Below are 16,762 nucleotides of genomic sequence, written 5' to 3'. Positions count from 1 at the left end.
TGAACCTGCCATGATGGAACAAAGAGCAGGCAGGCAGCAGACTAGAATTCAGAGACCATTTAGCCCAGAGGCCACCCACCCAAATCATACTGCAAACACATAATTAGAAAAGACGTATCCCTAAAACAAAGCCCACCTGTTATAGATTTTCCATAATCCCACTGAAACAAGCGAGATTTTCTAACCGGAGACGTGCAATCTACAACAGAAGGGAGGTGAGCGAGAAGGTTTTTTATACAAAACAGAGAGAGGCAGGGTCTGTCACACAGAACGTGAACATCAGAGTAAGCCAGGCAAAACATCAAAAGAGTTTTTAGACATAGCTGAAATGTGGAAAGCCCCTCTACTTTCCAGGCATCTTCCCCCACTGAACCCAGCCCGGCACCCCTCGGCTGTGATCAGCCAGCCAAGTCCCTGCTCAGACATGCATAGCCAGCCGTGGCACCAGCTAGACCCTCCACTGGCAGTTGACATCTGTATTCACAGCATGGAAAAAGAAAACTTCATTGAAACTCGATCCTCCTTGCTCGCGGGGCAGCCTTAGTAAGAAAGGAAAGGTTTGACCGATTTCTGCTGATTTAGTAATGGGAGGAGTCACGCACCCGTTACACTCTAGACAAGGAATGGCATTGCATAGTGGGGGAGCCCCCAAAAAGCTGGCTCGATATCCAGCAACCTACAGCTACACGTTGGCTACATAACCCTGCTGCTGATCCTAAAATTAATCTTACATGTTTGCACAGTTTTAAAGTAGCTGAGGCTGTCCATTTAGGACTTGGGCTCAGGCCAAAATCCAAACGTACTTAAAGTTGATTACTTTTTCTGGAAGAATCCCATAATGGAAGTTTGACATGCTCTACATGTAATTCCAGACAAGTACTCGCATAAGAGAGTGTGTTTTTCCCCGCTCACATTACTCTCAATAACTTGCAGAAAACAAACTATCATTTCTAATTTTCTCCGATGTGGCAAGAGGAAAAAGATGTCAAAACAGACTGAGTGCTCATGCCACAGCTCAAGGAAACATAGCACTTATAGGCCAGTTGGTACATCTTTCTGTCCACTTTGATACAGAGTGAGAAACCTCGGCAGCCGTTGGATTGATCATCAGTTTTCATCGATGCTGCTTGCAGGTAGAACCCACCATCTGATGGTGATGCCCTCACCTGATTTTTAACATTTTGCAATAGTCTGCATTGTGATTTATCACCTTTTTGTTCAATTGCAAATTATGTCCATGAAGTTATTTCATAGCTGCAAAATGACTTTGTAAAACATATTAACCCTGGTACTAAAACCTGCAGTAAGATAGAGTTTATTTACAGTTGGACATCAGCATGCTGGTCTTATTATAACCATAAATTCCCCACCACTCTGACTTAAATGCATTTCCTGCACTGCTTAAAAAGGCTCTTTGTGCAGAGGCATCTAACGATTTTGACCGCAGGTTCGGTCTTCGCAGCGGGCAATGGTAGATGCAATCGTCCTCTTAACACAAAGCAACACAAAGTGACAAAGCAGAAAACACTGTCATATGCCAGCGAGGATGCCAGCCTGTTTTACACTTAGCCAAGCCAGACTTGGCAGTGCCACCATGTTTGGCTGGGCACTGGGTGTCGTATCGATGTAGAATACACAAAGAGTCTGGCACACAAGGTAACAAATAACTTTTTTTTCCTCCGTCCTCCTCTCACGAATTGTCTTTTGAACATCAAGGGGCATGTTGCCAGGCAAAAGCTATGATTAGACCTAAATCCTCCCTTTCTCTGGGCTGTTTATTGTTAAATTTAGTTCCTCCAAAGTGGGACATAACCGGCTTTAAAGTCAAATGGATTCATGCCATCCCAACTTGACCTACTACAAGTTAAATTTAGCTATGTACACAAGCTGCCCAGAGTCATGTCTTATATAATCACCTCTTAAGTGAGCAGTCCATCCATGGCTCTAGTTAATCAGATAATCGGGGCTAATCAGCATTTAATTGATTTAACTCAGCAGCTATCTACACTTAACATTTTCATCACCCCTGATCAAAGCTTAGCCATATGTCATAATGATTAAGAAACAGGCAGAGAAGTCAGAGAGAGCCGAATGTGACCCTCGACCAGTGACCTCTAGATAGTTCACATCCATATTATCACCGATAACTAAACCACCATGGTTAGGTCTGTGTGCACCAGCGGAGATTATGTAGATCCCTGCGGGTGAAAAACATGGTAAAATGAGGATGGCAGAAATACTTTCCCTTCTAAGTTTTTTATTAAGGTCGTTGTCAAGATATTACTATAATGAACAGCCCTTTGAAAAAGAACTCCCAAACCACCAGGCAGAGATTTCACATTCACAGAGCAGACAGGCATGTGTGTCTGTGCGAACAAGCCCGTCTTTGAACTCAACACTACCCCCTAGGTTGCTCTATTAGATGTGGCTTGCATCACAGCAATAGATGGGCTCTGTATCCATAGCAACAGCTGCCAGATGAGTACAGGCTGTGGTAAAAGGTGGTGATGGGAGACAGCAAGGCATAGTCTGCTGCCCCCCTCTGGACTATCAATGCTTTACAAAAATACAAGAAAAAGCAAAAAAATGGATCAAGAGCCACATTAAGAACAGTGACACATGGAACTGAGTTTTTAATGTAAATGTGCTGCTCGGTGCAATATAAAGAAATTACGACTTACTCTAAACGTATGCATGGCTACTTCACATGTAAAATATTGCTTGAACTGATAAAAATGTCAACAAAGAGACTGAAATACTACAGCTACAAAGACTTCACACTAAACAAGAACTAAAATGAAGTTTAGAGCTTAAAGGTAAAAGAAAATAAATAAATAATCTGCTGCAATAGTTACAAGATGAGCTACATGAACCATAAATCTGAAATGCCTATAGTGAGACATCGGTACTATAACCTCACGGACAAATTACCGATGCAAAACTGAATGAGGTGTGTGGATGCTAAAAAGATTAGTTGAAAAACAATGTTGAGATGTATACCTTACAGTTAACTGAAAAATGTAATCAAGTCTGCACATCAGAGGTACTGGGAACTCTGTGAAACTCAAAAGTGGTCTTTGCAGTGACTAACTGAAGTGAAAAGATCACAGACTGCCTTCAGCGCTCTGAGACGTGAGTTTAAGTCAATCTGTTGGGTTTGCAGTTTTGTGTCACGATTTCTTTAAAAAGAACTGCTAGCGGCCTCGCGTACGCAACCATGCGATTGTTAGACACAGCATTATGGATACTGTTGTACTCGTGCGTTTGCAACAAATCGCGTGAATGTGTGACTGAATGAGTTTTCGGTCAGAGGTAGGGGTACGCCGCTTCTCAATCAATGCCTGCATGAGGCAGCGGAGATCTAAATTGAGGACTAAATGCACTCAGATGCTGAATAATGTATCTGGATATGACTTTGACTGAATGACAAAGCCATCTGTTTTCTCAGAGGAAAATCCATTTTCACCAGCATTTTTGTTCCCCCTAACCAGCCCAGTATAGCAAGAAAAACATCAGAGCCCATCAGGAAACATAGGTTGTCCTCATAATGTCAGAAACGGTAAGAGTGTGATATTATACCCCTTTCGTCAAACTGACAGGTCATTAATTATTCATGAGCTCCGGAAGTTCCGGAGCTCCGGAAGTAATTAAATTATTCATGAGCTCCGGAAGTAGGAAGTAATTAAGTAATAAAAATATGATATTCCTAAAAATATGATATTCCTAAAAATATGATATTCATAAAAATATGATATTCATAAAAATATAATTGATTATTTAGAAAGTTTCTTATATATCAAAATAGCATTCTTTTATTTGTTTAAGCAATTAAAAAATTTTTTTATTTTTTTATGCTCAAAAAACGCCATCTGGTGGCGGGTCAGTGTGTGTGTGTGCGCGCGCCCGCGCGCGCCCGAGGCTGTGTGTCTGGGCGCGCGGGGGCGCGCCCGTGTCTCCGGACCGTGCTCTCTCGGGCTCCGTGCTCATGTGTTTAAAAATGTATTAAACCATATTAAAATTGTTTAGTTAAACTTGTGCTTTTGTAACGTTCAGTATGGCCACAAACACATGCTGCATGCCTTGGGGGAAAACTTTATTTCGATTTATATGCATTTGTAGATTTAGAATAAAACTCATACTCAGAAAAAACTCGCGATCCCCTAACCCTAACCCTCCTTAGAAACATAAGCAGGGAAAACTCCTTAAAAAACCCTCCGCGATTTCTCCAAAACCCTAGAATAACTTGTTAGCTACCCCTCTATTCCCAAAACCTTATATTCGATAACAGGGAAAATCCTTATTCTTTTTTCTTCAAAAACTTCCCTCTTACAAGCAAGCTCTAAAATTCAACGCACACTCTAAGTTCTACCTCGCTCTTAATCTCCGATCCACAACTTCTTGCAGAGCACAATTTTTTCCTGCTTGTTCGCTCCCCGCTCTGCTCCCGAATGCGCTGCTTACCTCGTTCGAAATTTGCGCCGGAGACCAACTCCCCCCCCTTACTTCGCCCCGCTGCCAATCACATAACTATTGCACCGCTCCCTTCGCACCCCGGTTAGCCAATCCGCTCCAGGTCCGATTTTTATGATCTCCCGCTCAGGTTAAGACTACCCTCGAGGTCCCAGAAGACCCCTGCCTTCAGCCATATCAACAACTGGAACCGCTCAGACTGCTTGCGAGTTCGCATAGGGAGCGGCCGATTTCAACAGCAACTTGCGTCTCTTTCCTTATCCGCATATCATTCGGTAAGTGTTAATCTTCCTCTCTAACTACATTTTTGCATTTTCCTTTTTACCATTCTGTCAATCCTTTCATTTAAAAAAATAAATAAATATCACAATGGTTTGTAACACGTACAATACACCATCCATCCATCCATTTGCCTCCACTTATCCTTTTTTCAGGCTCGCGCGGTGCGCTGGAGCCTATCCCACGTACAATACACTTTAAAATATATATAAGCTCCACTTTTAACTCCCGTAAAAGTTTATACATTACATGTCTACATCACCTATCATGGCCTCATCAGGTATCTCATATCATCTTGTTATTGTTATGTTATGCTCCTTTGATATTTTGCTAGTTTGCGTGTTTTAAAACTCTTTTTGTTTTTCTTTATATTTTTAGACCCAGATGTGTTAACCTGATCCCTGCGAAACACCAGCTCTGCGTGGATTTTGACCGCGAGTGACCGGATGTTGTTTCCGGCCTGAGGTTGCCTGAAGGCTCGTTTGAAAGATTGCGCCCGAGACCAACTCCGCCTCCAAGGCATGCCTACCTTTAGCTGCCACCAGTGAGATATCAGAGCCGGGCTCCACATATCCAATCAGGAGCACGAGCAAGACAGCTTTTGCAGACTCTCCAGAAATATACAAGTCCTTACCAACTGCTCTGCAACCCAGTGTTTCTGGTCCCCTCACTAACATCGCTTTTTGAGATATTTTTTATGAACCACCAAAAAAGCAATTTTACCCCACAGACTGGGTCTGAGGGCAGCAGCGGGGACAAATGATTGTAATGAAGCGACGGACATTTCATGGCTGGTCTTGCATAATCGTGAGTTATTATGTCATATGGTGATAAGTACATAGTTTTGCAAGAGGCATACAAGCACTGTGGAAAAAGTAATCATAAAACTGTTTTTGTGAACACCCTACGTTATGCTTTAAAAAATGTGATACATGTAATGTGATCATCAAAGAACATGATTTTTTTTTAAAAACTTTTATTCTTATGCTTTTAAAGTATGTCAGATTATCTTAAAACACTTATTTGTATGTTATAATGTTTTTCTTACACCATGTGTAATTTTTATAGACACCTTATTCATTGTATCAATGTGTAATTATGTATCTTTGATAAATAAATAAAATATTTAATCTTGTATTTGTGTACTTTCTGGTGATTCAATAAAAAATTAGTCACATATCGCTCTGATAAACACAGATGGCTGAAAGAAATGTTTGATGGAACAAAGGAAACAAGTGTCTTGCTGCTAAACTTTTAAGTCACCATGGTTTAAATGAGAAAGTCTGTATGTAAAACATGAAAAACTCCATATCAATGATATCTACAAAGGTGTACTCATTTCTTTGTAATGGTACTTTACTGTTCCAATGAAACAAAAAGAAAATCTCATTTTTAAAGTACATTTTTCGGCCATCCTGACCTATTTTCAGGGGCAAGAATGTTGATGTTAGACTGTGTTTTAAATCAGGTTGTGATCTTAAACTAACTATCACAGCACTGATTTCAGTTGTAATCTCAATTAGAATCCCAATTTGGCTTTTCTCCAGTCAGTGTTATGGTGAAATTTAACTTGTTCTTTTGTGTAATTGCACATGGCCCAGCAAAGGACCCCTTAGTAAACTGTACAGCATAAGTTTTCAATTCACTTTTGTCAGAAAACTTCACAGTATGAGAAGTTACAGCACAGTTTCTCCAAACGTGTGGTTCTTTTTCAGCCAGCGTGCTTTTAGAGCATCTACATTAGCTCATGTAGTAAAAGTACAATCAGTAAGTGTACTTTAACATTTGAGATTCCGAGTCACTCTTGCTTAGATCATGTGAACTATATCATGAACCTTTTTTTTTTAACCGCAAATCAGAAATGTTGGTAAATTTAAAAAGGAATTTAAACGTCAGCTTTGACATAGACACAGACTTTATTAATGCCACACTCAGGAAATTCACATGTTACACATGATTTAGCTCACCTGCTAAATCCCCAGAGCAATAACCACATCAGCATCATTAGCCTGAGTGTTGATCCTCCAGGTGAGTGAGTGGAGTTGAGAGTGTGTGTGTGTGTGTGTGTGTGTGTGTGTGTGTGTGTGTGTGTGTGTGTGTGTGTGTGTGTGTGTGTGTGTGTGTGTGTGTGAGAGATCAGAGGTGAAGCTGCTTTCTGCAAAGTCTCATCAACAACCAGGAAGAGTCTAAAAGCACTAAATATGAAACAGACCATTTACCATACCCAACACTGAGCTCCTGCACAGTCAGATGGAGTGAAACATAATGTCCCAGTGGTGTTCTGTTGGATTTAGCAGGTGAGCGTTGTTGCCAGTCAAAACCTTTTTGGAAACTCTTTACAAGAATCACTGTAATTATTTGTTTTACTTGAATCAAATGTATTGGTTTATATACCTGAAATAAAACTTTTTTTTGGAAACCCGTTACATCAAATAAAACTTTCTTGGAAAAGCATTGCAAGAATCAATCGAGTTATTTGTTTTACCCCATTCAAATCTATTGGTTTCATTACATCAAATTAAATAATTTTGGAAACCCGTTACATCAAATAAAACTTTCTTGGAAAAACTTTACAAGAATCAATGTAATTATTTGTTTTACTTGAATCAAATGTAATGGTTTATATACCTGAAATAAAACTTTTTTGGAAACCCTGTACATGAAGTAAAAGGTTTTTGATCTTGTAAGTTCTGGCTTTAATATTTTCAGCTGATAAAGTGAACTTCATACAAACTCTGTGTTAGAAAAATCAAACTGTGTCTCGTGCGGGTGTATTGTGACTGCTCCATCACAATGTATAATTTGACTTGTGAGGTACACACAACAAGGCCAACAAGAAAAAGTGAATTAGAGATTCATTATAAAATACAAAAAATAAAAATAAATAGTGCACAAATTTAAAACAAGCAAAACACCTATGCAAGAGTAACTACTAATGATTTACAAATACTTGTCATATACAACCAATACACTCAGAGAATTTTACCATATCAGTATAAAGCTCTCTGTAATTCCTGGACAGTTCGTGAAATAATTTAAAATTAAATCTGCACTTCAGTTAACTATTCTTTTTTTAACAACAGGTTTATGTCTTAGATCTACGGATACAGCTAAAACACTCTGCTTGTATAATGCTATATTCTCTCCCAGCTTATCCTTTTCTCACAACAGGGTGATTCCCAAAGTACGAGTCAATAAAACAATCACTCTAAAAACCAGAACAGAAAGATAAAGTTGCAAAATAAAAGATTAAGGATTGTGTTTTTATAGCATGTAGTAAACTATCCCCTTTTTCTAACACAGAGTTTGTATGAAGTTCACTTTATCAGCTGAAAATATTAAAGCCAGAACTTACAAGATCAAAAACCTTTTACTTCATGTACAGGGTTTCCAAAAAAGTTTTATTTCAGGTATATAAACCATTACATTTGATTCAAGTAAAACAAATAATTACATTGATTCTTGTAAAGTTTTTCCAAGAAAGTTTTATTTGATGTAACAGGTTTCCAAAATTATTTAATTTGATGTAATGAAACCAATAGATTTGAATGGGGTAAAACAAATAACTCGATTGATTCTTGCAATGCTTTTCCAAGAAAGTTTTATTTGATGTAACGGGTTTCCAAAAAAAGTTTTATTTCAGGTATATAAACCAATACATTTGATTCAAGTAAAACAAATAATTACATTGATTCTTGTAAAGAGTTTCCAAAAAGGTTTTGACTGGCAACAACGCTCACCTGCTAAATCCAACAGAACACCACTGGGACATTATGTTTCACTCCATCTGACTGTGCAGGAGCTCAGTGTTGGGTATGGTAAATGGTCTGTTTCATATTTAGTGCTTTTAGACTCTTCCTGGTTGTTGATGAGACTTTGCAGAAAGCAGCTTCACCTCTGATCTCTCTCACACACTCACTCACTCACTCACTCACTCACTCAACTCCACTCACTCACTCACTCACCTGGAGGATCAACACTCAGGCTAATGATGCTGATGTGGTTATTGCTCTGGGGATTTAGCAGGTGAGCTAAATCATGTGTAACATGTGAATTTCCTGAGTGTGGCATTAATAAAGTCTGTGTCTATGTCAAAGCTGACGTTTAAATTCCTTTTTAAATTTACCAACATTTCTGATTTGCGGTTAAGACTGTGACATGTTTTCACCATTTGAAAGCCAGAAGAGTGATCACTCTTGAAGCCTGGTTGCTGCAGAATACTAGGACTACTAGTACTAGTTCTAGTACTACTGCTACTCCACAAAGCACATTGTTCAGGAATTTCACAAATTTGCTTACGTCTAATGTGTTGGCTTACAGGTAAACTTGTTTTGCAGATGGATAGGATGAAAACTTCCAGCATCACATAATGTTTTCCGATCAGTAGGTTTGGAGTAAAAAAGAACTGGACATATATTTGTCTTCTTTGGGCTACTTTTATGTCAAGAAAGTTAACTTATTTAGAACTGTGATCAAGGATAACACATAAACCCTTGCAAATGTGATGGTAAAAGAGTCTAACATCTAGGTGTTACATGGTGTTGCAGGTGATAAAGATCCATAAACTACTTCCATTTGTTTAGAGGTGATTGCCAGTTTTGTTGGGATTTTTAGAGATACAGAGATCCTGTTCTGCTTTACTTTAAAAAAAAAAAAAAAAGGATTTTCAGAGCTGTTGATATATTAATCAGTGTTCATAGAAACATGGATCAACCCTGTTTTGACAGTGAGAGTGTTACATTGTGACAGTTTCCATAAAAGTCTGCAAATTCTCTGAACAGGTAGCCATGAAGCAGCCATTTTTTTAAAAGATTAATTAAACTTAATATTATTTGTATGGCCATATCACAACAACAGTATAGCCTTAAACCAGGTTTGGAGTAAAGAGAACTGGACATATAGTTTCTTTTTTGGGTTACTTTGAAGTGAAGAAAGTTAACTTGTTTAGAACTGTGATCAAGGATAACACGTAAAACGTTGAACGTTTCAATATAAAAAGTGTACAAACTCCAGAAAAGTGGCAACTGAGGTGGCAAAATTGCAGGCAATTTTCACTTAAGTAGAAGTACAGCTGCTAGTGTCAAAAACACTCGAGTAAAAGCTTGATAAAGTATCGGGTCAGAAATGTGCGCAAATTGAGGAAGTCAAAGTAGTAACCTAACTGAACCTTGTGCTATAATAAAAAAATAAAATAATATTAGTAGATAGGACTACAAACTTAGTCTGGTGGTAAAAGGCACAAAGGCCTCAGGGGGACATTTGGCAGCCAGGGTTAGAGCTCAGACACCTGGAGCCTGGGGGTTGGGGCTAACAACACTGACTGGTAAAAGAATCTAACATCCAAGTGTTACATGGTGTTGCAGGTGACAAAAAGCCATAAACCACTGTTTAGAGGTTGTTGTGGAAGTTTTCCGTTTAATAAAGCCTGCAGACAAGCGATGAGCGGTAGCTAACATTCTTTAATCAAGACAAAGAACAGAAATCAAGCTTGGTGAGGGACTGCCATCGCTGGGGCAGAGGGTGAGCAGAGTCTCTCACTGAGCCTAGCATGGCTCTCAGTTTTGTCTTTCCCGCAAAGAAAGTTTCACACTGCCTTGCTATCTTTTACAGTGGAGAAAAGACAAAAAGACTCTTCCTGTGGAGTTGTCTGCTTCCCCCCAACTTCCTTACCAGACCCCACTATCTGTTAAACTGTTTAAATGGAGTGTGAGGCAGACATGCTAAAACAGTGACCTAAAAGCATTACCAATAAACAATGGGATCAATACATAAATGAAAGAAATGCAGCTGATAAAAAAGCCATAAACTACTTTCATTTGTTTAGTGGTGATTGCCAGTTTAGTTGGGTTTTTTTTGAGACACAGAGAGTGAGAGATCCTGTCCTACATTACTTTAAAAAAGAAGATATTTTCAGAGCTGTTGATATATGAAGCTCTGAGCATTGAGTGTTGCATTGTGAGAGTTTCAGTAAAAAGCCTGCAAATTATTGCATTTATACTGGAGAGCAAAGAAAAATTAAATTCTACTTGTACTATGGAAAATCAGTTTCATAAAAGCTACATAAACAGAGCTGAAGAAGACTGCGTTTGTAAAACTAGCGGTAACGTGTGAGAATTATAAGTTATAAGACTGTTTCTGCTATCGATACAATTTGTGTTGTTAATCCTAAATGATTCACGGTGACAACATCATAAGAACAAGGTCATTTTACTCCACACACACACATTTGGAAAATCACATAGTTTGACCATAAAAATTCCCAGAATAATTAGTATTTGAGATTGCTGAAGCAACATCACTAAAGAAAAATATCCTTGCATGTCACTTTCGTTTAAAAATATAAAAAATGTGAAGTTTTTTTTTGTAAAACATAAAAACAACAAAACTTAAGACCTTAAGAATCTCCTTATGAATTTTGTGAATATCTAGATCATTGGTGTTTGGATTTGAGGGTCAACAGGGCGAACACTGAGGCTGGGTATTAGAAATACAACATGGCAACATGAGACATGTTAACTCTGAGAACACTAACATCTAGATTAAGGTGTGAGAGGTAAATACATAACAGAAGCTAAAAAGGACTTGCTTGTCTCTAGATGAGTTAAAATAAATTGAAAATAAACTGATTTGAACACGTTTGATGCATTATACAAAAAAAGGTTGATGATATAGTTCACATGATCTAAGCAAGAGTGACTCGGAATCTCAAATGTTAAAGTACACTTACTGATTGTACTTTTACTACATGAGCTAATGTAGATGCTCTAAAAGCACGCTGGCTGAAAAAGAACCACACGTTTGGAGAAACTGTGCTGTAACTTCTCATACTGTGAAGTTTTCTGACAAAAGTGAATTGAAAACTTATGCTGTACAGTTTACTAAGGGGTCCTTTGCTGGGCCATGTGCAATTACACAAAAGAACAAGTTAAATTTCACCATAACACTGACTGGAGAAAAGCCAAATTGGGATTCTAATTGAGATTACAACTGAAATCAGTGCTGTGATAGTTAGTTTAAGATCACAACCTGATTTAAAACACAGTCTAACATCAACATTCTTGCCCCTGAAAATAGGTCAGGATGGCCGAAAAATGTACTTTAAAAATGAGATTTTCTTTTTGTTTCATTGGAACAGTAAAGTACCATTACAAAGAAATGAGTACACCTTTGTAGATATCACTGATATGGAGTTTTTCATGTTTTACATACAGACTTTCTCATTTAAACCATGGTGACTTAAAAGTTTAGCAGCAAGACACTTGTTTCCTTTGTTCCATCAAACATTTCTTTCAGCCATCTGTGTTTATCAGAGCGATATGTGACTAATTTTTTATTGAATCACCAGAAAGTACACAAATACAAGATTAAATATTTTATTTATTTATCAAAGATACATAATTACACATTGATACAATGAATAAGGTGTCTATAAAAATTACACATGGTGTAAGAAAAACATTATAACATACAAATAAGTGTTTTAAGATAATCTGACATACTTTAAAAGCATAAGAATAAAAGTTTTTAAAAAAAAATCATGTTCTTTGATGATCACATTACATGTATCACATTTTTTAAAGCATAACGTAGGGTGTTCACAAAAACAGTTTTATGATTACTTTTTCCACAGTGCTTGTATGCCTCTTGCAAAACTATGTACTTATCACCATATGACATAATAACTCACGATTATGCAAGACCAGCCATGAAATGTCCGTCGCTTCATTACAATCATTTGTCCCCGCTGCTGCCCTCAGACCCAGTCTGTGGGGTAAAATTGCTTTTTTGGTGGTTCATAAAAAATATCTCAAAAAGCGATGTTAGTGAGGGGACCAGAAACACTGGGTTGCAGAGCAGTTGGTAAGGACTTGTATATTTCTGGAGAGTCTGCAAAAGCTGTCTTGCTCGTGCTCCTGATTGGATATGTGGAGCCCGGCTCTGATATCTCACTGGTGGCAGCTAAAGGTAGGCATGCCTTGGAGGCGGAGTTGGTCTCGGGCGCAATCTTTCAAACGAGCCTTCAGGCAACCTCAGGCCGGAAACAACATCCGGTCACTCGCGGTCAAAATCCACGCAGAGCTGGTGTTTCGCAGGGATCAGGTTAACACATCTGGGTCTAAAAATATAAAGAAAAACAAAAAGAGTTTTAAAACACGCAAACTAGCAAAATATCAAAGGAGCATAACATAACAATAACAAGATGATATGAGATACCTGATGAGGCCATGATAGGTGATGTAGACATGTAATGTATAAACTTTTACGGGAGTTAAAAGTGGAGCTTATATATATTTTAAAGTGTATTGTACGTGGGATAGGCTCCAGCGCACCGCGCGAGCCTGAAAAAAGGATAAGTGGAGGCAAATGGATGGATGGATGGTGTATTGTACGTGTTACAAACCATTGTGATATTTATTTATTTTTTAAATGAAAGGATTGACAGAATGGTAAAAAGGAAAATGCAAAAATGTAGTTAGAGAGGAAGATTAACACTTACCGAATGATATGCGGATAAGGAAAGAGACGCAAGTTGCTGTTGAAATCGGCCGCTCCCTATGCGAACTCGCAAGCAGTCTGAGCGGTTCCAGTTGTTGATATGGCTGAAGGCAGGGGTCTTCTGGGACCTCGAGGGTAGTCTTAACCTGAGCGGGAGATCATAAAAATCGGACCTGGAGCGGATTGGCTAACCGGGGTGCGAAGGGAGCGGTGCAATAGTTATGTGATTGGCAGCGGGGCGAAGTAAGGGGGGGGGAGTTGGTCTCCGGCGCAAATTTCGAACGAGGTAAGCAGCGCATTCGGGAGCAGAGCGGGGAGCGAACAAGCAGGAAAAAATTGTGCTCTGCAAGAAGTTGTGGATCGGAGATTAAGAGCGAGGTAGAACTTAGAGTGTGCGTTGAATTTTAGAGCTTGCTTGTAAGAGGGAAGTTTTTGAAGAAAAAAGAATAAGGATTTTCCCTGTTATCGAATATAAGGTTTTGGGAATAGAGGGGTAGCTAACAAGTTATTCTAGGGTTTTGGAGAAATTGCGGAGGGTTTTTTAAGGAGTTTTCCCTGCTTATGTTTCTAAGGAGGGTTAGGGTTAGGGGATCGCGAGTTTTTTCTGAGTATGAGTTTTATTCTAAATCTACAAATGCATATAAATCGAAATAAAGTTTTCCCCCAAGGCATGCAGCATGTGTTTGTGGCCATACTGAACGTTACAAAAGCACAAGTTTAACTAAACAATTTTAATATGGTTTAATACATTTTTAAACACATGAGCACGGAGCCCGAGAGAGCACGGTCCGGAGACACGGGCGCGCCCCCGCGCGCCCAGACACGCGGGCGCGCGCGGGCACACACACTCACTGACCCGCCACCAGATGGCGTTTTTTGAGCATAAAAAAATAAAAAAAAATTTTAATTGCTTAAAGAAATAAAAGAATGCTACTTTGATATATAAGAAACTTTCTAAATAATCAATTATATTTTTATGAATATCATATTTTTATTACTTAATTACTTCCTACTTCCGGAGCTCATGAATAATTAATGACCTGTCAGTTTGACGAAAGGGGTATAATATCACTCTCTACGGTACTCAATTAAGTGCAAATCAGATCTTTTTTGTGAGAGGTTGCTACACAAATTGCTTGTTTGCTAGCATGTTTCTTGAAAATCTTCACAGCTAAGTGAGTCTCAAATTAGGTGCATCACTTTGCAGCCGAGGCTGTGAAAGCGCAGAAGATGCAGGACGAGATATGGTCTTTTTGGTGCAGCGGTGAAACAACAAATACAAAGTTTGGTACTTTGACAGATGCACCTCGTTGAGTCCAGATCAGAAAAAAAAAAAAAAAGCATATCCAACACGATCAGGGTTAAGTCTCTGACACATTTTCAATCCTGTCTATATGGTTTCGTGTCCCAGAGCTGCTTGCCTGTTTACTATATTCCTAGATTGCTTTCATTGATTGCAGTCCTTCACAGAGGGGAAAGAAATCCTCAGAGGATTTACATCAGCATGTGGGGCGGCAAAAAAAGGCTGCAGTAGAGATATCACTTCCTCATCTGCAATCTGACAGTGGACTGTGAGAAGCACATCATGCAACCATTCACAGGTTTGAGCACTGTGTGTGTGCTGCATGCGAGTGACGTCGAGTTGGTATTTGTAAAGACCATTATTTACACAATATGAGCACCTGTCTGATGTGACAAACACCAGCAATCCGCTAGCCAAGGACTCAGACACTATAAATAATAACAACAGTGGCTGGATCCAGATTTGTGTGGGTGCTGAACAGTGCCATAAGTTCTGTGTTATTAATATTGCTTTGATGCCTCCTACATACAGTATGAGCCTGTGCGAACAAAGAGGCTTCCAGATTAGGCTTGTGAGTGAGAGGACCCATCATGCATGGATCTGTATATATTTACAGTCTCCATGATCACCACAGAACCAAAAAAAACAAAATAAAGTTAATATGCAAAGTAAATCAACATCATAATAACTGCTTAATTAAGAGGTTCATTTATTTAAAGCCAGGATTTACTCAGCTAACAATGAGATTATTGACTGACTGACGTAAAAGCCTCTGAGACAAGTATTTTGGAGAGGCAGAATTACAGCCGTGTCACAAGCAAACTAGTAAAGCAAAACACAAAAATGTAAACAAGTCAGGAAAACATCAAGTCATAAAGAAAATAATAAAGAAAAAAGAAAATCACAGAGAAATGGGAGGCTTATTGTAAGCGTGTTCATATTAAAGACAGACCCAGAGTGAGGTACGTCCCTCCTGCCTGTCTACAACTGTACAACCAGCTGTTGGGATTCCTTGTGTTCATTGCAGATTTCCTGGCTTCTAATTGGCCACATGGGGAAGACTCAGTTATTCTCTATGATTAAACAATGTCTGCCACAGTCGGCCTCACCTCGGAGCCCAGGGCGAGCTCATTAAGTCTGCCACCAGGGGGCACATGTCACTCAGGATCATTAAGTATGAGAGACTGTGAGTGCTGTGACTGTACAGCCTGTTTGCTGATTGTTGGCTGTGTTTGCTGATGCCTTCGGTTACAGGTGTGGCCACGAATAACAACTGTAATTACAACAGACACCTAAACAGATTCCCCAAAAGAGTCTCCTGAGCTGATCTGACAACATGCCGAGTTCAGAGGAAGAGGAATCCCACAGAGCGTTTTAAGTGAATGAGAATTTGTTTTTATATAATTAAGCCTGACCACCCTTTGGAGTCTATCCCAGCTGCCATACAGCAAGAGGTGGGGTACGTCCGGGACAGGTTGCCAGGATAATAAGGATAATTCCAGTGTTTATTACGTGATTATTATTATTGTTTGATGCACCCTTTTGTTTGCTTCTGCTAAATTGCTTTAATAAAACATCCTGTGTTTAAAAAATCCCCATCGTGGACATTCACTTTTAACTCTTTGTGAAACAGGTAAAACTTGTGTATCTAGTTAAGTGTTCTTACAGGTTTCAAAACCCAAAAACTTTTCGGGATTTAAATCAAATTGGAGATAAGATGCTATAAATGCAAACAAGCTGGTATGCATGCATTTTTGGGAATGTGTCTGCCAACAAAAAAGTAGACAAAGTCAGTATAAACAAGAAGGTTCTTGTCATGCAAAATGTCAGTTCAATGTCACGTGTGCCCTTTCTGTGCTGGGCATCGTAGATTTATGGATATAAACTTCTTTCTATTACATATCTTGAAGAGCAGACCACCTCTTCCGGTTCTGTCTCATCTCTTTCCCCTCTTATGCAATTCCTTACTTGACCCGCCTTACATCATTAAAATACTAATTTCCTTCCCTCTGCCACATCCTTTGAGCCATCAACATCTACATCCAATCCTCCTCTTCTTTTTCCATCCATCTGTCCATCCATGTCTCATGCCTGAAGAGGGCATGACTGACCCACTTTCCCATCGCACTGCTGACTCAAGACGCGCTCAAGATGTTGTGTGAACGCATTAAAAAAAAAACAAAAAAAAAAAAACAAAGGCAACGCAGTCTTGCT

At 39.0% G+C, this 16,762-nt stretch overlaps 1 protein-coding gene and 1 long non-coding RNA gene across 32 annotated transcripts in view; one reads left to right on the top strand and one right to left on the bottom strand.

The window, feature by feature from the left end:
* Window positions 1–16,762, bottom strand: part of magi1b (membrane associated guanylate kinase, WW and PDZ domain containing 1b) — a 149,042-nt gene that overhangs the window by 83,808 nt on the left and 48,472 nt on the right. The gene's annotated exons all lie outside the window — the stretch shown is intronic.
* Window positions 3,848–5,884, top strand: LOC146669407 (uncharacterized). Its single transcript, XR_014911709.1, has 2 exons — window positions 3,848–4,745; window positions 5,128–5,884. It is a non-coding gene; the product is annotated as an uncharacterized LOC146669407 (long non-coding RNA).

Source organism: Rhamphochromis longiceps, linkage group LG5 (assembly GCF_057381845.1).
Source record: "Rhamphochromis longiceps isolate RC_006_pf linkage group LG5, R_longiceps_female_GT1.1, whole genome shotgun sequence".
NCBI classification, from domain to species: Eukaryota; Metazoa; Chordata; class Actinopteri; order Cichliformes; family Cichlidae; genus Rhamphochromis; species Rhamphochromis longiceps.
This window is presented reverse-complemented; position numbering and strand designations above follow the sequence as displayed.